Source organism: Etheostoma cragini, chromosome 9 (assembly GCF_013103735.1).
Source record: "Etheostoma cragini isolate CJK2018 chromosome 9, CSU_Ecrag_1.0, whole genome shotgun sequence".
Lineage (NCBI taxonomy): Eukaryota > Metazoa > Chordata > Actinopteri > Perciformes > Percidae > Etheostoma > Etheostoma cragini.
In genome coordinates this window covers 28978438-29005505 of record NC_048415.1, presented here as the reverse complement: position 1 = coordinate 29005505, position 27068 = coordinate 28978438, and the positions used below count along the sequence as shown (strand labels likewise).

The 27068-nt window shown below is 39.7% G+C and overlaps 1 protein-coding gene and 1 long non-coding RNA gene across 2 annotated transcripts in view; both read left to right on the top strand.

The window, feature by feature from the left end:
• nlgn1 (neuroligin 1) overlaps positions 1-27068 on the top strand; it is a 323328-nt gene that overhangs the window by 227677 nt on the left and 68583 nt on the right. The gene's annotated exons all lie outside the window — the stretch shown is intronic.
• Positions 11961-26071, top strand: LOC117950457. Its single transcript, XR_004657904.1, has 3 exons — positions 11961-11973; positions 14458-14463; positions 25977-26071. It is a non-coding gene; the product is annotated as an uncharacterized LOC117950457 (long non-coding RNA).

Genomic DNA, 27068 nt, shown 5'->3' with positions numbered 1-27068 from the left:
GGGGTCCAAATTTAAAGTTGTGATTTATCTCGGATTGATATTTGTACTCAAAAAAGAAAAGAAAAACAAGACGGTGTAAGTTGCAGCTATTTGAGAGTCTTGCTGTTTCAAGAAGAACTGGGTTACCATGAGCACTGACAATGAAGAGAAGGACGCTTCCTGCAAAGCCACGTTATTTGATTTACAAGTTAACCCTTGGAGGTGGAGTGCAAAAAACACTAGTAGAATACACATTGATACATCATACATGAAGTCTGCAATTTTCCTTATAGGAGAACTGCAAATAAGTCTGTCTCTCTAAAATGAACCCTTGTGTTTTCCTTGGGTCAAATTTCTGTTTTCAAAGTTTCTATATCAGAAATAAGACTTTCTTTTCAACCAAATTTCCCCAAAATAACATGGATGGTTTCATACTCTAATTGATCACTACTTTTATTGTCTACCCAGGTAAAAATCTGTGTCATCCATAAACATAAACGTCTCTAACCTCAACTGTTCTAGTCAAGATAATTCCTAATTTCTGCTTATTTTACCCAAAGGTTTGGCATAATTTCATGTAAATGAGGTTTACCACCATCAGTTCCATAAAGAAGTGGAAAACTGTTGGTGGTGAGTTAGGAATTTAGATAAAAAAAAGATTTAACAGAGAATTGGGTGATTCTCTACAGGCTACATGATGATTTGTAAACAGGCAAACCATACCAAAGGGGAAAAACAAATGCACAGTCAATGGAAAGACAATGTGAGTGTTAATAAAAACTGAATTATTGCATTAGATACTTGATCTTTAAACATCATATAAATAACTTCCTAAGGATAAATGGACAAAGGAGGCTTTAAATAAGTGTTGAAAATGTTCACTGACTGTTCAAGTAGAAGCTGTTCAACAGCTCACAGATCATTTTAGGACAGTCTTAACCATATGTCTAACTGAATGATGTTTCCTGTTTTGTGTTTTTACTTTCATATTCAGTTTGATTTGTCTTTCAACTGGTGGACACCTGAACTTATGCAAATGTATCTTCAATCCAGCGGGGTGACAGTTTCAGTTTTGATCCTAGTCGAGTTGACAGACAACTTCACTGTTGTCTCTTTTTTTCTTTTAAGTAGAAAATAATCTGCCTCTCAGTGTGATGATCCAAACTCTGTCTCCCTGCGGATTTGGACTCATGGTGTTTTTTAGTCACTCTACTCGCCCCAAGAGAGCAATTGTCACATTTTTTCAAGAGGAAAACTATCAGCAGGAGGTGAGGTTAAATAAAATGAGTATTCAGTAACACAAGGACATGGAATAACATTGCTTAAAGCGTAACTCTTGCCAAAATGCTACCTAGGGTATTTTTGTGAATGTACCCAAATCAAACTTTTGTTTAAACGCATAAGTAGGACAGAAGCGCCACTTTTAAGATTTTCCATATTGTTTTTAAGGCTAGGGACACTTCTATGATAGCATCAAACATTTTTAAAACACCAAGAAGGCTCGAAGCAACATGAAACTTTGCCCGAAGTATCACCAGGGGCTCTAAACATGAACGTGAGCATTGAGAACATTGTTTGTGTACAAAGAGTCTGCTAAAAAAGATTTTGAATGACTTACTTTAGCAGTTGTTTTTTCTGGGCAATAGGAGGAAATGGCTTTCTGGAGGCTCCTTTTTCAACTACAAGGTCAATTTTGTTTTTCACTAATGACAAAATAACAAATTATCCGTGCATTTATATGGAACTAAGCTTTAGAATCTTTTCCATCTTTACTCTCCTCACTGTTACATTGCATTCAGAGATAGTAGCGCCCAGAAACAAAAACAACTGCTAAAGTTAGTCCTTCAAAACCTTTCTTTTTAGTAAACTCTGTGTACAAAAATAATGTTCTCAATGCTTGAGTTCATGTGCAGAGGTCCTGGTGATACTTGGAGAAAAGTTTCATATTGTATCAAGCTTTCTTAATGCTTAAAAAATAGCTATTTTGAGGCTAGTGCCCCTACCTCTCCCCTTTAAAAGGCCATTTGACCGAAAAACAAGAATATGGTAAATCTTAAAAGTGGCGCTTCCGTCCTAAATATGCTTTTAAACTAAAGTACATTGGGTACATTCACAAAAACACCCTAGGTTGCATTTTGGCAAGAGTTAAGCTGTAACCCATGTGTTGTTTTCTCTTCGACCAGGATCTTGTGATTCTTGACCTTTTTTTTTTATACTGCGTTTGACAATTTTTTGAAATGACTCTTTCACTTTTCACTTTTAAATTTTTTTTATTTATGGTTAATAAATACCTAAGTTGTGAGTTTACAAAAAGCAAAAATGAGACGATGTTGAATGAATAACAGATTGGTTAATGTTGAAGTTAAATCAGGATACTGTTTTAAAACATCTTAAACATTCTTTTTGAATGCTATGAAATGGAATTATTAATTTTGATTAAGTCATTTTGTGGCAATTTGGTTGTAAGAAACCCATATTTCTGATATAAAAGAAAACTTTGAAAACGGGTCAAATTTGACCTGGGGACAACACAGTGGTTAAGTAAACCATCAGTCATCATGAACACATCCTCAACCTGAACAACAATCAATTATATTTTCTTTATATTATCAAATCATAACAAGAGTAATCTTGAGACACTTACAAGATTTCAGTATTTCTAAACCACACTATAATTTGCAAAGACCCATCAATTCCAATAATTTCCCCAGGAGAAAGTATTTAGTGCAGTTGGTGGGCGGTTGTATGAGGGTGTTGGTTGGGGTACAATGAAAATGGCAATTAACATTAAAGATAATTGAACTATGACTAGAAATAGTAGTTGTAATAGTTCATGGGATAGCTGGGAACTGCAGGGCGTCCCAAGACGTAACAGTTTCAAATGTTTCTTGATTTACTTTGCTTAGAAATGAAATACTACAGGTGATTCAGATAGTAATGAGACGCGGGTGATACTGTGTATTTCTTACTTTGCCTCTGTGTGTGCAAATTAAGTTGAAAATTGGGCCTCTTAACAAACTTATAGTCAACCTACTCCCACTGTGCTTGAGTGTTTAAAATTAAATAAGTAAGGATTCAAAAGTGGATCAGCAATTTTCAACAAAGATGCAGTCAGCTCCTTAATTCTCACAGGTTAGAGTAAACATCTGTTTAAATGTGCTTTATAAATGAAATATACCGCCTTGTTCCTTGGTGATTATTCTTTTTCTACTAAAGCAAAAAAAAGTACCAACAAAAGGGATTTAGAGGAAGACAGGAAACAATAAAATCCTCTTTAGAATACTTATTGTGCAAAAACACTATAGTCCCCTCAGGCAGTCTAAACACATTTATTATTGCGCGGCTAGTCATTTACAAAAGCCCGTACAAGTTTAGTATCTACTATACCACATGCTCACTTTATAATTTTCCATCTATTATCTCTGACCTATAACAACACAAACCGTGAAACAGGGACATGAACTAAGTTGTCTTATTCCACACAGACTATGTTTGAGAGCTGATCAGACATAATGGAGAGGTTAGAAGTGGTTGAGACGAGGATAGTATCCCAGGTCTGCCAGAGCTTCCTCCACAGTGCTGGGGAGAATTGTCCGGTGAGTCCACACAGCATTCCGTAATGGGAGAAAACCAAGTTCTGGTTTATTGGCTTTTTTTTTTTTTTACCATTCACAATTGTCTTTGGCGGGGCTAAGTGCTGCGTGGAGCAATGCCGCCTCTGCAAAATAGTCCTGGGAAGGAACTTGTTCACATGTCTACATTCAAAGGTTGTTTTAGTTGTCCAACAGAAAACTCAGATTGGACAAATAGTCTAGCTAGCTGTCTGGATTTACCCTGCAGAGATCTGAGGAGCAGTTAACGATAGTCCTCAAAAAAACCACCAGAGTTTTAAATTACAACACAAAGAAAGAGGAAGGTGACGGACATCTATCCAAAATCGAAGACATCTGGCAGAATTTCCGGCAGCACCTGAACAATTCCAGAAGTAAAACGTTGTGGACATAGACTACGATGAGGCAAACAACAGGTAGTGATTTAGAAGCTTTGTAACATTTTCACATGTATTGATATCCTTTTCATGCAAGGGGTGTTTCTGCCTTGAATGCTCACGGGTGTGATTAAAGGTTTTACCCGGCACACCATATTCATCTGTCAGAGCATTAAACTTACAGCCTTATTTTGAGTATTTGAGAGTTTACTTGGACTTGACCACTGTGAGACTTGACACTTACTTGATTGACACTTGACTCATTTGAGAGGTTTTGAAATGGAAAACAGAGCAAGCACACTATGCACGGCCACACAGCTCAAACTTTCAATTAATGTGTATGGCATTGACTCAGCTGTTTAAAAGTTGTTGTTTTTCAAACGCTGTGTCTTTTTAATGAATAACATTAAGAGACGTCCTTCAATTGACTTGTAATTGACTTACTTGCTAATACTTTCATCTTACTTGTCTTCAAGGACTTAAGACATGTCTCAAGACTGGTATTGTCATGTCTTAAGACTTGACTTGGTCTCAGTAGAATTGAGACTAGATTTGACAAGAATTGACAGCTCTGTCATTTGGCACAGAACTAGGTTGAAACAAACCAATAAAATAAGGTTTTACTAGTGGAGGATGTGTTCATAGTTGGAGTGTAAAAGCAATAGCAATTACAACAGTACTTGTGGCACTATATGTTGAAATGTAAAGAAAAAAACACACAATGTATTGTGGAGGTCTAGACCGCAAGCATTGGGTGCAACAGATTTGGGCAGAAACCTCTGACAGAATGTGGCTCTTGGTGGGCGGCCAAGACAGAGAGAGGGATTTTAAAGATTTAAAGATTGTTTTTTGGCATTTACAAGCTTTTATTTTCACATGACAGCTGAAGATATGAAAGGGGAGAGAGAGGGGTACTGATGTGCAGCAAAAAGGGCCGCAGGTTGGAGATGAACCCGCGGCCTATATATGTATATATATATATATATATATGTATATATGTGTATATAATTTTGAATATATCATTGAAACAAGAATAAGGCAACTTCTGCTAATTTTGTCAGTCGCTTAGCAACAGTGTTCTCACTTCACATTTCACAAATGTATTCACAGACATAGCATTTGTAGGCAGCAAAACACTTTGTCTGGATTATCAAATAATAACAATTAGTCTAATTTAAATTGGCTATAAACTCCTACCATAGAAAGGGCTGCGGCCCTGTTTCCACCTGTTTATGTTCCATTTACCTTCTTCATCCAGCAGTTGATTAGCCTAACAGAGGTGCACTTTCCAAGCTTTTAATGGTTCCCATTGAGGGGCTGGGCAGTGTGCTGCTGGATGCTTCATAGTGAATGGGCATCAGGCTTTAATGAGGCACAAAGAGAATGGAAGGGGTATGTCGGGACTAATTTCATTAGCTTACTCCTGTCCCCAGTAATTGTAGTCAGAGATAAAAAGGACATCCTTAGAAGGGGCATAGTAATCCAGAGGACAGCATAATGCTCAGAAAACATGACATATTGTTTATGGATTGTTGTAAGGGGTGTGTGTCCGGTGATGACTGCATATGTGTTTTGTAAAAAAAAAAGATGTACCATTACCATCACCATCTTCCTGCCTTAGGCCTCATTGCCATCATATCATACCCTAGCCAAGTGTAGCCGACTTACAACTCCTGGTTGTAAATCCAAGTTGGATATTCCGAGAAATTTTGACAACTACAATATGTCACTCAGCTATACAAATGTCAACAAACTGGCTGCATGGCATAATGTATAGACTGTACTGGCAAGTATATTTAATACACAGTTTTGTCAAATGTTTTGGTCCAGTTCTTGAATGATATTGACGAAATTAACTGAAAATTACCTTTTAAATGTTTCATATTTTTGGTAATCTGGTTTCATCAGAAAATAATTGGTAACTTGTACATTTTTAAATGAAGTTAGTATTATGTATTATGTAGGCTATTATATGTTCAGTGTTCAATTTAAACCCATTATCGTTTCCCAAACACATTTGTTTTGTGTAATATAAGGGCAAATATCAGTAGTTTTTCCTTTAACTGGGACAGTAGGTCAGGGTTTAGAACATACTTTCTGTAACGTTAAAGATCTGCGGTTTATCTTTTCAACGCTAACCACAATATTTCCTTACTATCACCATACGGTCACTTCCATGCATAAGGTCGCATCCCGTTTTGAAAACAGCAACATTAATGGACTCTACGGTTTTGCAGAATTGTCCAGTATCTTTTATAAAGTATTTTCTGAGAATCAATTGCTTATTTACTTGCATGTTTTTGAAATGTTTAAAAAAAGAAAAAAACATATTTCAAGTTGGTGCAGGAAGCCGTTTTTTCAATATAAGTGATAAAGGACAATTTAAATCTGATGGCAACCACACATTCATGTATTTGTCAAATTAATCATACACAGTACAATGTCCAGTGAATTTTACTGTGTACCTGTTCCGTCACAATATAATACCAAATTGGACCCGGGAGCAGATTGCGGTCGGCAAAAAGACAAAACAAGGGTTAAAAGCATGCTCACTTCTGCTTAATTTTCATTCATTGGGTGTGACAGGGCTACCCATTGGGTAACCATCATGGAACAATATATGAACACTTCCAACTCAAATAACGTGAGGTTTGCTTGTTGTTCTCTGGACATGGCATGCAGCTTTATATTTTCTAGCTGGAAGAACAAAATGTAATATGCAACGTACCACCAAACAGCAGCTGCCAGCTGATTTATTGATGACTCATTGATGCCAGAATTATGCTTAGAACAGTTAGCTGATAGTTGAGGATCAAACTGAGTGAAATTGAATTATCCTACAGTTTTATTCCATAGATGTTTGTAAAAATTGTAATTTTGATCGTTTGAGGTTACGCTGCAAGAATGTCTCTCCATGTCTCTATTTCACTCTGTCTCTCTCAATCGCTCTCTCCTTCTCTCAAGGTGCCATTAAAGAAATCCCCAATTACTCCTAATGATGATGTAATCAAGCACGGCTGACGTGCCAGAGAGCTTTAATTAAGTTATTAATTAGCTGAATAATGGGGTTTTTATTCACCGGCACAGAAGCCACAGTCTCCCACGGCAAGAAGGTGTGTGTGTGTGTGTGTAGGTGAGCCGTGACGAGGTGTGTGTGTGTGTGTGTGTATGACCAAGACGGGGAGCCAGACTGAAGCAGAGACAGAAATTAGTGAGTGGGTGAGCAGATGATGTAACTTTCAGAGCGAAAGAAGGAAAAAGAAAGAGACATTTTTTAATAGGTTTATATGTTATAGTTATTATAGGTATATGTATTATAGTTTTTTTTCTGCAAATAACAACACATGATTTTAGGTGATCGAAATGAGATTCACAAGTTTTCAATGGTTCATGAAGAACAAGCAGAACAGAACTCTTTTACCAGATCTTGTGTTTTTTTCCCTCCAATTACAGTGCAGTGTCATAAGAGTGTTATGATAATAGAGACTAATTTAACCTTCTCACATGTGCTGGGTGCACGCCATAGATGGCAGGCAGACAAAAACATATCCACGCAAATATAATTACCTGAATATAAATAATCTGAGATGACCCGGTGACTGCAAAGGGGCATTGCTGGTTGATCAGAATTAACTCTAAACTAAGGGCCTTCATTTTTCTGCAAATGAGTGTGCTTCCCCAGGGAGGCTGCTGATAATGTCTTTTTTAGTAGTTTACTGTTTTCCTCTCTTCTCCCAACCCAACCAAACCTAAAACTCACTGACCAACCTCCTGTCTTCCATCAGACTTACTAAGATCAATCATGGTGAAAACACTTGCAGCTTTCTCCTTGATTTTCCCTCTCCTAGCATTGTTTTTGTTGCTGCATTACTGTTTGCATATGAATATGCAAGTGAAACTCCTTCCTGGTATTTGGTCTCATCATGTGCATAAACCGTCGAAGCATCTGTGCCAGGCAGTTGCACAGTTAGGGACATCATTGCCAAACAATTGGGATTTGGTGGAGGAATGATGCAGTTTACTTATTGCAGGTGTATTTTAAATTCCTTTTTTCTTTGTTTCTTATTTATTCATAGTTATGATTAAGGTTACCGTCATTTTCCGCGCGATTGGCCCCGTGAGCAATCACGGCCAATGATGGAGCATAGTCATAGTAAATAGTACATAGTCAATGTTTGATATCCCACCTACTGCACCACAGCACGTTCCAAAAGCGTGTGTGAAGCAGCTCCACACTATGGTCCCCTGAAGATAGGTGTCAGATCTATTTCCACGCAAGCCGCAACAAGAGAATCCAGTCAGTTTATCAAACCGCACCCTGAACAATAAAACTCCACAAAAAATATGAAAAGAAGTTAACAATTTCGCGTGGATCCATGGTTGAATGTATTTGCTCTTACCAGTGTATCACCGTGTGTTCTGTTCATAGTAAATCCCCACCAATCGGTCCCAGAATGTCCCAGTAAGATATTATCTGACAAAAATAAACACATTCTTTGTAAATCTTTACATCCATTCACCAGACGAAACAAGCAGGCCTGTCTTAATGCACAGTCTGAATTTTCTTCAAAACATTCAGCTCTAGCTCTCTCAAAGTTTGTTGTTGTATCTCACAATGTAGGGATTCTGAGAATGACCAATCTGGATATCCCAGATTTAAAGTAAAAATTAACAGAAAAGAAATAGTCAAATTACATCACATCACATTCTGCAGTAATGACTGCAGAATGTAACATCACAGACAAAATCTGCACAAAAAAAGAATGTGTAATGGATGTAGAGAAAAAAAAACCATTTGATGTGTCTGTGCCCTTAAAATCCGTCGATGCATTTTCATCCCTGGTGTTTTGTCTTATATTTTGGCTGTGTAGGAAGGTAAACAAATCTGGTCACATGTCTTTACCTAGATCTGCTCTTTTTATCCATATTTTCAGGTTTAGATTCTGTAAAAATAAAAAATAAAAGAACATAGACTGCATTTTAATACCAGGTGTCAAACAAGTCTTATGATTCAACAGCTGTCACAAACAGCTGAGTGCAGTTGGGATACATTCATTTGGGCTGAGATTCATATCAACATTGTTCTCATGTTTGCCAGTTTCATCCGTGATTAACATTTTGACATCATGCATTAAAATGAGTCCTCTGTATGTTGAGTATTCAAGGGTAAAGAAAGCTTTTGGGCTACAAATGCTTCCAATAGCCTCCTCAAAGCCTCGTTGGTTATCATTAAATGGAAAAGCTAATAGGAACCAAAGTGGCTGGCTTTAATAGAGATGTAGAGATCCGTTGTCTCTTCTTGCCTGATTCCATTCACTGTCTGGCTGTGCTGTTTGACCTTGGTGTGTGATGCAAGCTCACAGCACTGCAGTGGCCTAATACTCTATTTGGACTATTATAGTGTGTGTGTCTGTGTGTGTGTGTGTGTGTCTGTGTGTGTGTGTGTGTGTGTGTGTGTGTGTGTGTGTGTGTGTGTGCCCCTATGTGTGTTTGTGTGTAAAATATGTAGAGCTTTATAAAACTGGTGTGAATGCTCATCCTCACTTCCTCCCCATTCACTCCTCAACATCTACATTCCCCCTCTTTTTCTACCCACTCATTTGTCCTCCTTCCCTTTTGCCCTCTCATATATTGTCTTAGCTATCAACCAATCCACCAATGGCTCTTATTCTTCAATAAGTGGAGGCGATCCCGGCCCGCTGGGGGAAAGAGGATGGAAGCCGAGTGAATACAGAAATGCCTTTTATCTCTTTCTCTCTTTATTCCGTCTCCCTCACGTTTCCATTCCCTCACTCCCTCTCTTTATCTCTCCCCCTCTCTCTGCCTGTGTCTCAGGAGATTGCTCTGAAAGCCGGGTGCATGCCGAACGGTCCGGCAATGCGTCGCTTTGCCTGTAGCAGCCTATACTAACAGAATTATCAACTTGGCTCCAGACTGTTATTGCCAGTTTGACTCACCTTCACCTTCCTGCTTCACACACTCTCCACCCTCTGCCAGCCTATTCAGCGCTGGCCTTGGCTGGACAAATACACTGATCTGGCCGTAGAGGAGGCGCCTGAGGCCTGTGTAATAAAGATGTATTAGGTGCTTGAATCTGCAGCCTTAAGAGGATAATTCAATTTGACTGCAAATAAAAGATAAATAACGACAGGGAGACACTAGACATTGATAATCACATCATTACCATGTGTGGAATATACGGATGCGGGTACATTTCTAAAAGTCAATCAGCTGATTGCACAATCAACAGTAACTGCAAACGGCTTTTTTATAGTTAGTTTTTATTCAGGTCAAACATTTCACATCTGATTGCAGATCCAGTTAAAAACAGAAACACATCCTTTGTTAAGAAATACCAATGCTAGCATGTACATCTACAAAATAAAAATAATTTTTTTTATATACAACATTTCTAATAAATTGTGCACTGAATAGCAACATAATCGTGCAAAAAACAATCTTCTCAGTTTCATTCGGATTAAGGTCTTTTTTTCAAGCTTACTGGAAATGACTGGCAAATTCAAATGTTTACACGTAATTTAGCTCCATAGCAACATATGGGCATGTATGACATAAGACACCCACTTGTTCTTGATATTTCAACATTTGCATTGATGATATGATGTAGGTTTGTGGGTGGGAGCTCTTATCAAATTCTATTTTAAGAGTTTTCAGCTAAAGCTGTTCCATAACATTTTGTGAAAACTGAAGCATGAAATGCGTTATCACAAATATACTGTTGCACTTATTGGGTTTGGACATTTCAACTGCTAGACGGCAGTAGTGCAGCCACATGTAGGACATATTTACATCTTAAACTATGCTATTATTCATTTCTGTCACATTGGACGAACACTTTCATTGCATTCTAACATCTTTTTCGTTTATCATTGCTATGAGACACAAGCTTCTGTAGCAGCACACATTACTGCTTCATGTGTGTGTTAGATAGTGTTTTTTGTTCATGTTTCATTGATCTCTTAACATTAAATATACCATTAGGATGTTTTCACCACTTCTACACTTCATTAGTTGACCAATTATAATGCCTTGTCCATTAGTCAGTGTAAGAACAGCCAGCTGGTCATACAAGCCTCCAGAAGCCCTCCCACACATTTACTATGTTGGCTGGTGCTTTCCTTTGTCAGTAAGGGAGATATTTATCTGTTTATATAAACCAGCCTAATTATGTGTCAGCTATAGATTTAAGCTGCCAGCATCATCAAAGGGTTTAAGTCTTAAACCAGCCTCATTACACAAACTCCTATCAGTTCTAATTGCCAATTCAGGAGCATATGGATTGTCCTGTGTAGTTAGGCTTTGTTAATAGGTGTCTTAAAAGTGTGTTTGATATTGCAAGATTACCACAATAACGTACTTATCTTCAGGCTTGTTTTCAGGACATTGTGTTTTTTTTTTAACAAAATAAAATGATCCTACCATAGAGAAACTTCTCCCATTTATCCAACTTCCAGGGCAAATGTCACTTGCAGGATCAAATACTTGAAGGCCCGACCACCAATATCAAGGAATTTAAACAGTATTTCCACAAGGAAGGCTGTTCTGTGACTTGTACGAACCAAAACGCATAATCACACGCATAGCGAACATGAGGTACCTATTTTATGTGAACATTACAGGTCTGTCAGACACTACAGTTTGCTCCATTTTGAATTGATGTTTCAGGTGTGCATGCTTCAAAGTCATGAATAAGCAGTTCTCATGCCAGTCTGCTCGTGTTAGCTTTTAATTGCTTTGAAACACCCCTCTGGTCCCCTATGTTTAGAAATTGTTTAATAAGCCATGAATTGTATTCCTGCACTGGATTAGCATTGGCACAATATTGCCAGATATCAAGCATGTAATAATTTTTTTTAAAGCTTATTTTGTGGGCATTTTTAGGCCTTTATTTCACAGGACAGCTGCAGACATGAAAGTGGAGAGAGAGGGGGGAAATGACACGCGGCACAGGGCCACAGGTTGAAGTCAAAACCCGGGCCCGCAGCGTTGAGGAGTAAACCTCTATATATGGGCGCCAGCTCTACCAATTAACCAACCAGGCGGCCCTAAGCATATTTTTGTAATAGTGATAAATTACACAACCTAATAAGCAGCTTAAAAGTGTTTCTCTAGCATGTATGTGTATGTCAGAATGTCTCGATTTATAAGGCTAAAAGTCCAGCTGCTGTTCAATTTCTTGCCTATAGGTGGTGCATGTTGTCACATTCAGAACTGCAGCTCTGTAACTGCTGGCTGCTGGCTCTGCTCCTCTGCTATTGGATGATATTGGTAGCGGTGGGTCTGGCTCGTTGTGTTGTTGACAATAGATTAGTCAGAGCTGCCCAATGTGTGTGTGTGTGTGTGTGTGTGTGTGTGTGTGTGTGTGTGTGTGTGTGTGTGTGGGAGCACACTGATCCGTTGGGCTCTGATAGTCTGTTCTGTTGCAGTCTGGTTTAGTTCCACACACCAGTGTCCCATGCTGCAGGGCAACGGCTGTTGTTGCATTACCCAGAGGGTATGTGTGTTTTCGATCTGAGCGTGTGTGTGAGCGTGTGTTTGGCTGGGCAAGTTTCAGACGTGATCCATTGGCCTGCTTGCTTGACATGTTGTCTCTGGTCCACACTGAGCCAATGGGAGTTGGATTTTGGAGTCGGATGCTGTTCTTTTTCAGCAGCTAGCTTCCCTCTGTCTCAAAAACACACACATACGATACATACAACCACACACACACACACACATGACTAAAACACATATGCATCCACATAGATTCCTGCATTGACAAACTGCTTTTGACCAAGCACACACACACACACACACACAAACACACTCCTTATCTAATAGCTCCAATCGTAGCGGCTTGTTCAGCACAAGCCTCAGAGGAAAAGAAAAAGACTGTGGGAAATAGACAAAGACAGAAAGAGAGAGATGCATTTCCGATATGAAACTCCACCCTGTCAGCATATTACCAGCTGCAGTGGAGCCTCATTGCATTCAGAGCACATATTTCTCTATTTTTACCACCTTGTGCTCTTGCAATGAGCTAAAATGGAAAAAACAAGTGGCCTGGGAAATGATCAGCATTCAGTTTGGAAATGAAAGGTTAGGAAAACCAAAGTTGGACAACAAATTTCAAATAACAAATAACACATATTGACACTCCAGGACAAGGCAACGTGTCCTGGAGAGTTGATGTGTTATTTGTCATTGTTGTTGTTATTTGATGTTTGATATTTGTAATTTGTTAATTGATTATGCTTTGACACACTCCTGTTTAAAGAGTGTTAAGCTTAATTTATAGTTTCCACGTTGTTCCAGGCACAAGGTGCTATATTTTCGAGCCCGAAGGTACCGCAAGCTGTCGCAACGCGTGGTTGTGCACCTCTGAATTTGTGATACTCCGCGCCTACTGCGCACTTTTCGGCAAGGAAGAGCATGTTCGTCTTTACAAACATCTGTATGATTTTTCAGTAAGATCTGTATGATGTACAGATCGTAGGAAGTTAAACAGCAGCCTTAATTCTGTCTTCAGGGAAAGATACCATACTGGGAAAAGAAAATAAGTTTTACTGGAGAGTGTGGAAAAACATGAGAGATCTTTTTGTCATAGCTAAAAAACAGCTTCATGGAAACAGTGTCATTTCAACTTGGAGATAAAAAACAGTTATGTTAATGAGCAGAATAGATAAATGTAACGTTTCTTGGCACAGCAGTGTTTAACATGGATGTGTTCACTATTAGTACCAGATAGCCTGCTTCCCTTTACTTTGGCTCTCTTCTAAATAATGCCCAGTCTTATTGTTACTGCATGCTTAGTAACCTAGTGTTGTTTCGTGAAACCCTACTTTGACTACTTTCTTTAGTCTTGTAGTTTTCCTCCTAGTTGCCCATTTTTGGTCAACCATTTATTTCCCTTATAAACAACAAAATCCTTCTTGAGGGGTAATGGAAATAATGTGAATAGATTTTTCTAATATGTGAGGTGATTAATTGGAAGCCTTTGTTAATTGAATGTTTTTAATAAGAGCTTTTCTGCTTGTAATATGTGACAGGATACCTCTCATACAGTGTTACCAGTATTTAATCACTTAGAATTGACTATGTATTCACAAATAAAAAAGCTGTAATACTCAAATACACACACACGCACACACACAGACACACTAGTGTGTGCTTTGTGTATGCGCTTTTGAATTATTAAGTTTCCCACAAAGAGCAAAGAAGGGATTTCACTTCTCTCCCTATGTGCTTCAAGATGGAGAATCTGTGAGACAGCAGCAGAGATAGAAGGCGAGACATGAAGAGATGGATAAAATAAAAGCATGATTTTTTTATGCTTTACAATCTGTTTTGCTAGAATGCCTGACTGAATTGCATTGTGTATTTTACTCTGTCAGTTTTATGTTTTTGGTCTGCTGTCTATAAAGTAGAGACGTTGATCTTACTTTTTGAGCTGATTAGGTAAAGATAAATGAAAATGAGAAGACAGACAGAGCGAGGTTGTTATGTTGTTGTATTCCCTACAGCGACGTGGAGAGAGGCGTCGTATAGAGCAATCACAGAAAGAGAGACTGAGAGGGGAATGTGGTGGCTTTAAAAGAAGATAACGAACAGAAAAATGAAAGGACACGAAAAACAGAATCAAGACTCCAAATGAAAGTTTCATGAGGGAAGATAGCTCTTCAAGATGTCGCTGGATGGTATGAGATAGGGAATGTTGTAAGATTTTGCTGCTGTGTAAATACACATTATAGCCATTTTCTCACATGAACTCATGATGAATAAGGTGCGGATGCTGTCCGGAGTTTCCTTTTTTACACATATAGCACACGACAGGAAATTGTCCATGTCATCTGCGTTCCTGCTTTCTGAATATACTGTTTGATTTAGATGAGGGGTGGCATCTGGGTAGAAGGTGCAGGAGGCAGGTCATGACGTAGATTACATTCTGTTCATATATTGGTCATAAAAAAACAAGTTTTTTGCTTGAATTTGTCCGATCGGTCCTGGATGTCGTGGTCTCTACAGATTATTAGACATTATTGTTGCAGTCTGCGCATAAGTCACCCTCACACTTGATTCAGACATTTGCATTCCCTGCTCTGCTGCGTAATCTTTAAATAATTTTTCAAGTTTGCATTGCATGTGTGGACGGGGTCTAGTATTTTGACACTGGGATTTGAATCAAAAAATGCTGTATCAGTTCTGATAACCCACAAAGTGGTGGAGAATTTCCACTTGTCCCATTTTATCCCTCTTATTCTGTATGCTTTAGATTTCTCTCTTTTTGTCACACACACACAAAAAAAACACACACACACACAGATCTCTCTCCCTGTTCGTGTCACCTAATTTATGATAAAGGACAGATTGCCATTTGTCTGAAAGCTTTTTATGACTGTGCAGACCTTGTTATGGTACCACACCATCTATTATCTGCTAGAGGTGTGTGTGTGTCCGTGTGTGTGGGTGTTTGCGAGCGAGACAAACATGGATTCATGCAGTAACACTATAATAGGGCCTCTATTCTGCAGGCGTTATTTATGCATTGGCCACTCACTGAGAAACCCCACTCTGTATGCCTGATTCATTATCCTGAGAGAGAGAGAGCCAGAAGAGGTAAGAAGGGATGAAGAGAAGCCCAGAGCCAGCCTTCTCCTTCTTTTGCTCTTCCTCTCCCCCTCATCCTCCCCATCACATGGATCTCCCCAGAGCTGGCGCTGTGAGTGCGTAGTGCCAGTGCAGCAGGCTTTTATTGTGATTGAGTCCGCCGCTTACAAGAAATGATGCAGGGGGAGGCGGTCTCTGTCTTGCAAACAGACAGATAGCTCAATCCTCAGCTGTTTTGCCTTCATCCAGGCAAGACACTGCACGTACACAGCTGGATAGTCTGACAAAGAGGATGTGGTGTCATTGTTGTGTCCAGGCTTTTAAATTAACTTGTTTAATCACCAGCCAACATGGCTAGCACATTTTTAAATTCACCAGCCATTCAGATTTTCCACTAGCCAAATTTTTACTAATTTCTACAAATAACTTACTACTTAATACTACTTGATTTAGTTAATACTATATGCTAGACTGGTAGCCGACGGTTACACGACACATCACAACATAAGTGTTAATGGGAAATGTGGGATTAGTACTACAGGCAGTGTCAGATAAAGATTATGTTTCAAAGCCACTTACACACAAAATTGCCCAAATTTCTAGGCGGAATAGAGAGTAATCTGAAAAAATTTACAACTAACCTCAAACAGACGCAGAGTTGTTCGCTGCTGTCTGTGTTGTAGTTTATAGACGGTCCCTAAGCACTAGTTCTACTGCTACTAGAGACCACTCTTCTTTCTCCAGGTTGGAGGACTGCTCGTTTTGATGAAAATTAGTTTCTAGCTCATTGTTAACCTTACTACGTTATGAAAGATCAAAGTCACTTGTGATGTGAGTTTAATATAATTTTGCTATGGAGTAATTGATCCCAGAAGTTTGAATCTGTGAATATCTTTTTAACTTTCCTCACGTTTATGAAACCAAGAGCATGGCTTATGAATCTAATTTATTAAACCAAGGGAACAGATTTATATTCTGTGCGCACAATTTAGTTTTTTTCTTAGCTGACCCCAGGAGGGCTCCATACATTTCACCCTATATGAGGGTGTTTGGACAAACACCAAATGTGAGTAAAACTCCATCACTACCCTTGGAGAAATACAGAAGTTGTTGAAGTAGTCAGAGTAAAGCAGGCAGAGTATTTGTCAGGAACTTTTGTCCTGATAGTATTAGCAGCAGTAGTAGTACTGGTAGAATTAGTTGTAACAACAGTAATATTAATGGTGAAATTGCTGTTGCCCCTCTTGTCAAAAGAGCATACAAATTATGGTATCACACACACACACATACACAAACACACATTTTGGTCCCCACTATCTGTTCCCAGCTCAGGGCCAGCCACTAAGGGTTAGGAGTGTTGTGAAACACCAAGACGTCCTTGCGATGTGTGCAATCATTTCTCTCCATCACAGATTCCCCATACAACTCCTTATTCTCCCTCCTTCGTCTCTCTACATTCATCACTGCTTCTCTTTCTACCCATTCGATTAATTCAGTTGATTTCTTTTGCTTCCGCCTCTCTCACTCTTGCCTGTCCCTGTTCTCCCTGTGCCTCTCTGCCCTTTCTACACTCATTTGGCCATAGGCAGATAGAAGCAGAGAGAAAAGAGGAAAAGTGATTGAACATTTACAACTATCCTGGAAATCTCATTGCTGTGGGCTCGTCACTGCGACAGCTTTTATTGCCTTCCAGCAGGAACCTTCAGATAGGAGGGCCAACCTCATCTCTTTGGACACAAGCACTTAGACACACATACCTACACAACCATTCCAATACCCCTCTGTGCACACGTACAATACATACTTGCATAGTCATGCATATATTATAAAAGGGCGCACACTGAAACTGTGTTTCTGAGTGCACATCCACTCAGAAACACATACTGCATGTGCACATTCTCGATCCCAGAAATATATCATACATTTGTCAGAATGAAAGCGAGATGGGTACAGTCGGCACAGTATGACCATAAAGTAAAGCATGCTTTTGTATGTATGTGTGTGAATGTGTGTGTATGTGTGCGTGTGTGTGTTGTCCTGAAGGAAGATGAGAGGTTAGGAAATAGAGGGGAAGTGAGATGACATGAAAGCGAAGGAAAGGAAAAGAAAAGGGAATGGAAGCAACATAATAACATGACAACCAAATCCAGGGCAAAGCACAACATTCTGGGCCCTGTAGAAAGGCATTCTCTATTGGCCCCTATTTATTCTAGCATCTTTTTGGGCCCTCCTCATATGAGGGCCCTGGGTACTCAGTCCCCTCCTCCCCCAGTCTGACACCTCTGACCAAATCCATCATGACTAAAACTCTCCTGTGAATCCTCTGTGTGCATGCTCATGTTCATTTGATTGTACATACTTGTGTGTGTTTACTCCTACCTGCGTGGCAGGGCTGTGTTTTATGGTCCTATAGCCATCAGATAGCAGTGAAGGAGGATTCCATTTGGATTGAGCATCTGTCTGGAGATGAGCTCCTGTAGCTGTTAGAGTGAGATTAAGATGGACTTAAAGTGCTTTACATACACCAACCTTCCGCTCCCACTAACATTATCAAGGACACTTTTTAATCTTAGAATGAAATACAGCAGCACTGTTGCTGTTCTGATATCAGCATACTGCATCAGTGAAGGAAAATAAAGTGTACTGCTTACAACAGCGCTTGTAGCAATAATAACAATAGTAGGTATAGTAGGACTCTAGGTGTTCCAGAAGTAATAAGTCTGAAAAAAAGCCCCCCCCATATTTATTTCAATTATATCAATGTAAAGTCATAGTACCCTTGATGATGTGATGACAAAGTTTGATAGGATGGAGGCTGTGATGATACATCAATGTGAAGCCATACCATATCCATGCAAGACAAATTCTGGCATTGTACGTAAAATGTTTTTGTCAGAATAACCCTTTATTCTATACATCATTGTCTGGTGTTAGCGTTGATGCAACCCAATTAACTTGATTTAATTCAGACCCAAAATTGGTCTTTAGTAATGAGATGGACCCTTGACGACCCTGTGTCAGAACATCTTCTACACAGCCTTGTGCTTACTCTAAATACCGATGGCAGTGCAGTGTGAAAGGCAATGGATGTAACTTGCTCTCCTGCATAGCCCAAATTTGTGCTTGTGTAACTTCAGGCATTTTAAGAAGTTTCATCAAATTAAAATCAAGCAAATGAATTTACATTTGCAGAATCAAAGAATAATCGTGCATCTCTGACCTATCAAAAGCCAAGAAAGTTTAGCTTTCCATTTACTTACAATTATTTTGGCAACTTGTCAAAATAGGTAACAATTCTCCTCAGTGGCTTTGCGTAAAGACCCTGAAGATTCATCTGCACCACCTTTGTTTCCCTGATGTGAATTAGCTTTCCTCAGCCTGGTCCCAGGGAGGAATGATTGTTATGTAAATTGCTGCAGAGCCCCACAGCCTGCATAAGGGAAGTCTAGTTTGATCTCATACACCAGGCTCCACAGTAAAAATGATCTGAACATCAAGCAGCTTGGGGAAGGTGTTTCATGCAGGATCTATACCCAGGAAGTACCATAGCTCAGTGATTTTCTGAGTGCAGTGACTCAGTCAGTGCATGCATCAAACAATTTGTTTACCGATTCTATTACTGCCAACAGCATAATGCTAGCGCAGCACTTCAGATATACCAGGTGAAGTTTAGCAAATTCATGGTACTATTACTTACCTCAGTCATGAACAGCCACCACCTCAAGGAACTAAAGGCACAAATGCATACACTTAATGTAAACACTGGGGGTTGTGAATGTCTGCTCTCTGTCATAATGTTCTGCAGTACAGAGCAATAGCACTGTACATATTTTGTACTTCGGTGGAAGCACTTGAGCAACCGGGCCTATTTATTTGACTAGCAGATGGTAATATTAGATCTACACAGAAGCCAAAATCATTCTGTGATTACGTTTGACCCTGTGGAGCTCCAGGTACTACTCAGCTCGATGCAGATTGCATTACTTAAAACATAGCCTCTGGCCTCTCTTCATTGTACAGTACTTGACACGAAAACCATTCCCTTTTGGCAGGTGCTTTTGTTCAGACCCTGACTTGCTGTGCAGCATACTCAAATGACTGCTGCTTAGCATGCGCTGTCACACAATTGAAGGTAAAAAGGGGGGAAGTGTCACCTTAGTTCATACAGGGTCATTTTAAATAGTTTATAATCAATGTTACTTGAAAAGGTATAGGTTGAAGCATTTTATTATTATACTACCCTTTTTTACATTCTTTTTCTTTTCTTATATTGTTCTTAGATCCCTCAGGATATTATCACTTATTAAATATATTATTATTAACTTCTGTATTTTATATACATAATAACACACATATTATGTGTAGAAGATATAAATAAAAAAAAATAAGCTAAGTAAAATACATTCCCATTCATGTACACATTGCCATTCATGCCACACTTTTATATTTGTTTAGCATCGTACTTCTTAGTATTTATTTCTTCTTCTTTGTAGCATGTAACACATTTTCACTTCCTCATCTAAAAGATGCAACATTTTTACTGGTTTTGCTGATATACATCTTTGTTTTACATTTGTTCTAATCTTTATCTTTATGAAGATGCCCATTCCTCTCAGTTCATATTTGCTCTGTCTACTCTGAAACAGCTTCTGGACACAGTCTGGAACCACCTCAATAAACTAATTCAGTCTACTAACAACACCCTTCATTCTGTAGTAGACCTATTGAAATAGGAACAGAGTGAAGCCTCTTTCTTTGCCCCCTTTCCTTGGGCTGCATAACTAAAAGTTGACTGGACTTGACAGAGGAAGGAGACATGAAAAGGAACGACCTCAAGCACATACTCGTAGAAAAGTAGAATAAAGAAAAGAACAATGGGAGGGGAGAGATAGTATGCTTTATTTTGAAGCCTGTCTATCTTCTGTGGGTTTTCATAACAACATAGACTTTAACAGCGGAAGGGAACATACGAGGAAAAGATGGACAGAAAGAGGGAGAGAAGGAAGGACGGAAGGATGAGGCACTAAAGGACGGAAGACGGGAAGGTTACAGCCGATATAAGCATGGTACATTGTGATAGATAAGGAGAAGTAATGAAGTGGAGAAACAGTGGAAGAAGAGGGCCAACGGGTACAAAACAGGAGAAGGGGGAGGAAGAAAAAAGAGTGGGAGAGGTTGTGGAGATAGGGGAAAGGACTAAACAATGCAGCATTTCTGATCTGGAGTCTCTTTTGGCATAATGCCATTGTTCCATCTAATATGATACTATATGAAAGCTGAAAACGTTTATGTATGAGCTTTTTAATGTAGTGGCAACTCTTTGGTAAGATTTAGGTTATTGAAAGTACTACTATGTTTAAGTGGTTATGTAGCAAAATCTCAAATAATTACTCTTTTAATTTCAAAAGCAAAATTGAGATTGTTTGACTGTTTCTCCCACTAGGGTAAAGAGCTGTCTATTTGAATTGCTGAGCTGAGAGGTTTGCAATGATTCAGAGGTCTGTAGTCAAGAAAAACAGGTCAATAGTTGGAAATTTGGATCTGATTCGTACATTTCTCATGACTGAAGATTTTAAATGACTGTGACAAATAGTATAACTTATGGTCAGTCAGTCAGTCAGATGCAATGCGGTACCCCCATAAACCTGACAATCACTAGTGTATGTGTGTGTGTGTGTGCTTGAATGTGTGTTTTTGTGGGCGTGCATGCATACACTTCTATCTGCGCTGTGGAACAAAGGCAAACACACACACTGAGGCATACGTGGGAACACACACAGGTACCGTTTTGACAGATTGGGGTTTTGTTCTGTCATTCTTCTCCAGAGAGTCATTTTCCCTCCATCCAGTCATTGTGGAGGGAAGGGTTTCTCCCTGCCATACTCTCAGAGGTAAAGGTAATTAGGCTTGGCATGAGATCTGGACTCCTTGGTTTACCTCTTCTCCTCTTCTCTCCCACTCTTTCCTTCACGGCCCCTAACTCCAACGATCTTTCATGTCCAAAAATACACCCCTTACCATCAGCTCAGGTAACATTTGTTATTTCCTTTACTTTACCAACTCGCTTTCTCTCTGACCCCATTTTTTCATTACACCAGTTTATCAGAAATTTATAATGTGATTCAGCCTATAGCTAAAGCCTAACACATTTTTAGTCCAGAGTTTGATTGATGTATCTGAAAAGGGACACTTTCATGGAACAGCAATGCATCTCCTACATTTGGATAAAAATCTCAAACGTATTTATAATGTGTGTCCAGAGAAAGAGATATTGTCTATGAAAAGCAAAAATACAAAGAGAGAAAAGTGTTGTGAAGTACATTGAAGTACATGTGGTTATACGATAAGCTCAGGAAAAAACATGTTAACTAGCTTCGATACAGGACCCTTACAACAAGATAGACCCACACAAGTAGTTAGCATGTTAAGCAGGACCTTGTTCAAAATATGGCTCAGTGGTAGAGCGGTTCCCTGCCAATTGGATGGTTGGAAGTTTGATCCCTTGCCCTGCAGTCCCATGTGGAAGTGTCCTTGGAGAAGACACTGAACCCTGAGTTGCCCCCGATGCTGCGCCTTCGGTGGGTAAATATGTGTGAGTTTTTACCAAATGAGCAGGTGGCACCTTGTACGGCAGCCTCGGCCACAGTGTGTGAATGGTGAAAGGTTCCTGTACAATGGAAAAGCGCTTGGAGTACTTGTTCAGACTAGAAAAGCTCTATGTAAGAACAGTCCACCACACCATCTAGGCATTTTAAGGTGTATTCTCAAAGCGTCATTCTATGCTTTCTTTTCAGGCATCCCTTCTTGTAATTAACCTTAATTTAGTGTGTGGTGTATAGAGGTGTACAATACTCTTTAAACATATAAACAAACACATTTGCAGACTTCAAACCTTGATTCATTTTAATAATTAGTCATAATTAGCCAATACCTTGGCTGTTGATCACACAAGGTATTGTTTAACTCATACGGACGTCATGGTTTATCCACCTTTGTGTTATTGCCACATCAGTATAGAGCCAAAAGACTCTCCCCAAATGTATCTGCTGAGCCTGAATCACAAACCCTGCAAAACACCCACCCCATCTCATTCTTTTTAGATGTGTTCTCTTCTGTAGCCTGCTGTAAAGGATTCTGTGTCAATTAAGGATCAAAGTTGTAAGTGTTTCACAGCAAAGCGCTGTCTGAACCACTGTCCAACAATGGTTCCGCTGGAGCATAAAATGGATGCCAGACACACTGTTCAGATAACAGACCATCAGCTGTATATCCTGACGATCATGAGACCTGATCCCCAGCCAACTCAACTCCAGTCTTCACTTTAGACTCTGCAATCACTATAGGCCACTCAAAGAGGAGACCTCTGGGTGATAATGAGGCCCGACTTGGCAAACTGCCACGTTCACTTGAGACAGATCGTTAGTAAGTCCGGGTAGCGGTGTAGGAGGAGTGTAAAGTGATGGACTGGCCTGCTGCTAGGCCCCTATCCACAGCCAGTTACCGTGTATAACCTGGTACTGTTGTGGTCTTCTGCAATGGTGGAATGTCACTAAGTCAATTTTTGAAGTACTATACTTAAAAACAAATTTGAGGTACTTGTACTTACTTGAGTCTTTTCTTTTCATGTCACTTTCTACTTCTACTCCATTACATTTCAGAGAGGAATATTCAACGTTTTACTCCACTACATTAATCTGACATCTTTAATTACTAGTTACTTTACAAATTATAATTTTTGCAAACTAAACACATGTAGTTTATAAATGTTTAATGTTGTATATGAATTCTACTCAACAACATAACAGCCTACAAGTCGATTAAACAGAAAACAAGATTTCCACCCCCGTTTGATATTTTTTTATGCTCATAATATTCTTTTTGACTTTTTTTTTAAACTTTAGACCGTTTTTATGCTTTTAACAGTCTATTTTTTTTCTGCATTGAGTACTTTTCATACATTTTCCAGATGATATTTATATACCTTAACTTAAGTAACATTTTTAATACAGGACTTTTACTTGTAACAGAGTATTTTTGCAGTGCTTGTTTTAGTACTTTTACTTAATCAAAGGATCTGAATACTTCTTCCAGCACAGGTTTTGTGTGTTATCCAAGCATTTTTCTTTTCCCAGTCCCTTCTCCAGCCTCCAGTTTCAAGCATTCCCAGAACAAGCCCCTTGAGGTAGTGAAGACAGCCAAAGTGTTTTCATTTGGCGAAACACTCATCCTCACCCTGAAGGTGTAAACATTAAACTGGGACTTACAGGGATAAAGTCTGAGAACACACTTCCACTGACATTAGGTGTATTGTGTCCGTCAGAGTTCTAGCAGTTTTGCAGTCTGTTGACACAGTTTGGAGGTTAACATGGGCTACCTTTCTCCGCACCTTTTGCTCGGCGTTCACATTTGTGTTACCCTGTGTTCGTTGTAGTTCCAATGGCTAAAACTCAGATTCCTGCATTTTGTAGGTAAGTATGGCACATGCTCTAGTGACAATTTGATTGTTTTGTTATAGTTATTTGAGTTGTCAGCCTTTTCCACACAAAAGCAATAAATGGAATCTATGGAATGCAATCAGAATTCCATCCTATTAGGTTACATTTGGTCAGCCATATGATCCCTACATCTAAACAGAAGAGGAAGACTTATCCTTAGTAGCATGGATGACGAATTATCTTTATTTTTGACTTCATCACTAGGCTTTTCGAATGGGAAACAGTTTGAATGCCTTGAAAATGTGAGTGTGATTAGTCTATATATACAGTATGTATATATGCAGTAACTGTATTTATTTGAGTCCTCTGAAGAGGGCAAGTAAAGGCAGATCAAAATGCAACAGAGCCCTAAAAAGTAACAAGAGTGAATCTCTTAAATTTTTTTGTTGTCGGGCGCCTTGGTAGCTCACCTGGTAGAGAGCGCACCCATATATACAGAGATTTACTCCTCAACACCACAGCCGTGGGTTACACACCAACCAGCGACCCTTTGCTGCTTGTCATTCCTCCCTCTCTCTCCAAGTTCATGTCTTCAGCTGTCCTATAAAAATAATGGCCTAAAATGGCCCAAAAATAATTTGAAAAAAAAAAAGGAAAAGAAAGAAATGTTAGTTATCTTTACCCTGACATAGTGAGACCAAATTGCCAATGCAAATTTGTCTGGAACCCCAGGGGAGGGGGGCCAGATGCCTCTGCCAGGGCAAATAAACCATGAGCTGGCAGATTTGTCTGGTTACCAAGGTTATCATGACCGCTCAACATAATCTTGCCATACATATATAGTATTTGGAGCCAGCGATCCAGTCAGGATCAGTAATGGGAAAATGGAGTGGAATGTCAACATTTAATGTGCAACTGATGTCTGGCTCATCAAACTATGTTGGATGTGTTTGTTTATCATACTGTATCTCAGTGATTTTCAAATTAAATCAGAGAGCTTCAAATGAAGTACCTCAATCCAAAAATCTCAAAGAGTGGTCAAGCAGACAAGAAGAGGCTTGATTTGAATTTAAACCCCGGCAAGGATGCCACAGAACATTATCCACTTAACTAGACAAGAACAACTCACCTTCATTTCCTAACAACTCACCTTTATTTCCTAATATCCTCAAACCAAAAGAGAGTATAATGACGAATGGAGCTGTGGGCATGATGTTATTCTATGCATGAGTTCCGTTTGCTGCCTTCCTGTATCTGATATGTGTTTGGGTGTGAAAGTGAGGCGTCTGATTTGACTCCTGATAAATCTTTCTGTGCTGCGGCATCAGAATGTATTACTGAGCCAACAGCCAGGGCCAAATCCATTTTTATCTGAGTGCAATTGCTGTCACTCCAACTTCTCATGAAAGTGCCTCCGCCGACGCACCAGATATAAGGGTTTTCGTCTTTTTGTGTGTGCGCAAAGGATCTGTGTGTTTGTGTGAGAATGTGTAAGTGTCAATGTATGTGTTCATGAGGCAAAAGGTGAATTGATTTCCACAATATGGCTTCAGGGAGGAATAGGTCTCACAACTGCCCAGAGCTGTCTGTAGAGAAATAACCCTGTCATATAGCAGCACGCACACACACTGATCCTGTTTTGACAGTGGTTTTTGGCACAGCTTAACCTTAATCTCGTGTCTGTACAGAGAGCGACAGCGAATGGTGTTTTTGACAAGGTAGTTGTTCTTGCCAGAACACTTCACACGCCTCTCCCTTCAGGCAGGATGAGCGGTCACCTCTGATGGTATCATCACACAGGCCTCTGGCATTAAACAGCCCTTTCACCATTACCCCGTGTAATACCACTTACTGACGGCAGATGAAGGCCATTCATCAATCCAAATGTCTTCATACTCCAAACTTTGAGTCACAGCTGACAGGAACAAGATGGATCAGGCCAGAAACACACTGCACGTTGAAGTGAGAGTTTTGGCACCTCCTCCTCTATTTCTTCTGCGAGCAAATGTGTCAAACCAGGCAGGTAATCACATACAGGAAGGCCACTGTGGAGCTGGATACTTCACAAAATAAACCAATTTCAAAATAAAACACCCAGATTTATGGTCTTGACTTCTCAGCAAAATGCGGGATAAGGCACACGGGGACAGACGGACGGATGGAGAGAAGGACACACACACACAAACAGAGAGAGAGAAAGAGAGAGAGAGAGAGAGAGAGAGAGAGAGAGAGAGAGAGAGAGAGAGAGAGAGAGAGAGAGAGAGAGAGAGAGAGAGTGAGAGAGAGAGAGAGAGAGAGAGAGAGATGTGTGGAGAAAAGAAGGATCTCTTTGTGAAATGCGAGAAGAACTGGTAGAAACAGCCAGGCGCATGATCAGGCACGAATCTGTGCACATTGAGTAGGTGCAATGCTATCAGAAAGGGTGACACTTGCCCACTTACTCCCATTTAATAATGAAGTTATGATCCTACTTTGGATGTTTTTCAGATCAAAAGAGAGAAGTCAAAGCTGTCCCATGGTTTTACATTGTTCTTTAAAGTACCCATGTTTGAAAAGTGTTATTTTCAGGGCTGCCAACTCTTACGCATTGGCCGTGAGACACACGCATTTGACTGGTTTCACACGCTCACAAGCCACACCCCCGATTTCTCACGCGGAAGTGTCAACCGGTCGGTCAAATTTCTGAAAGATGAGTTTATCTGTAGATCTACCTATTGAGCCACTCGTGATCAACTAGTTGTTCTTTCAGACTGTGAGGGGGTTCAAGAGCGCTCCCTGTCTGTGGAAGTTCCGAATTGTCGCAAACTGAGAAAAAAATTTTCACGAGCCATCCCAGGTGCATTTCCCCGGCTTCAGGTATGAGCTCTGAGTATCACAAACCCGTCTGTCGCTTTGTGTCCACTCGCTCTGTAACACTAGAGGTGAGCAGCGCGGCTGGTGGACCTGCTCTGCTGTGGTCAGTGACGCGTTGCATCCGTGTAGTCCTCTGATAATGAGCAGCGTAAGGCCTCCTCTAAACTTTGTCAGAGACCAGAGACCCAAATGGGTCTCTGTGTCTG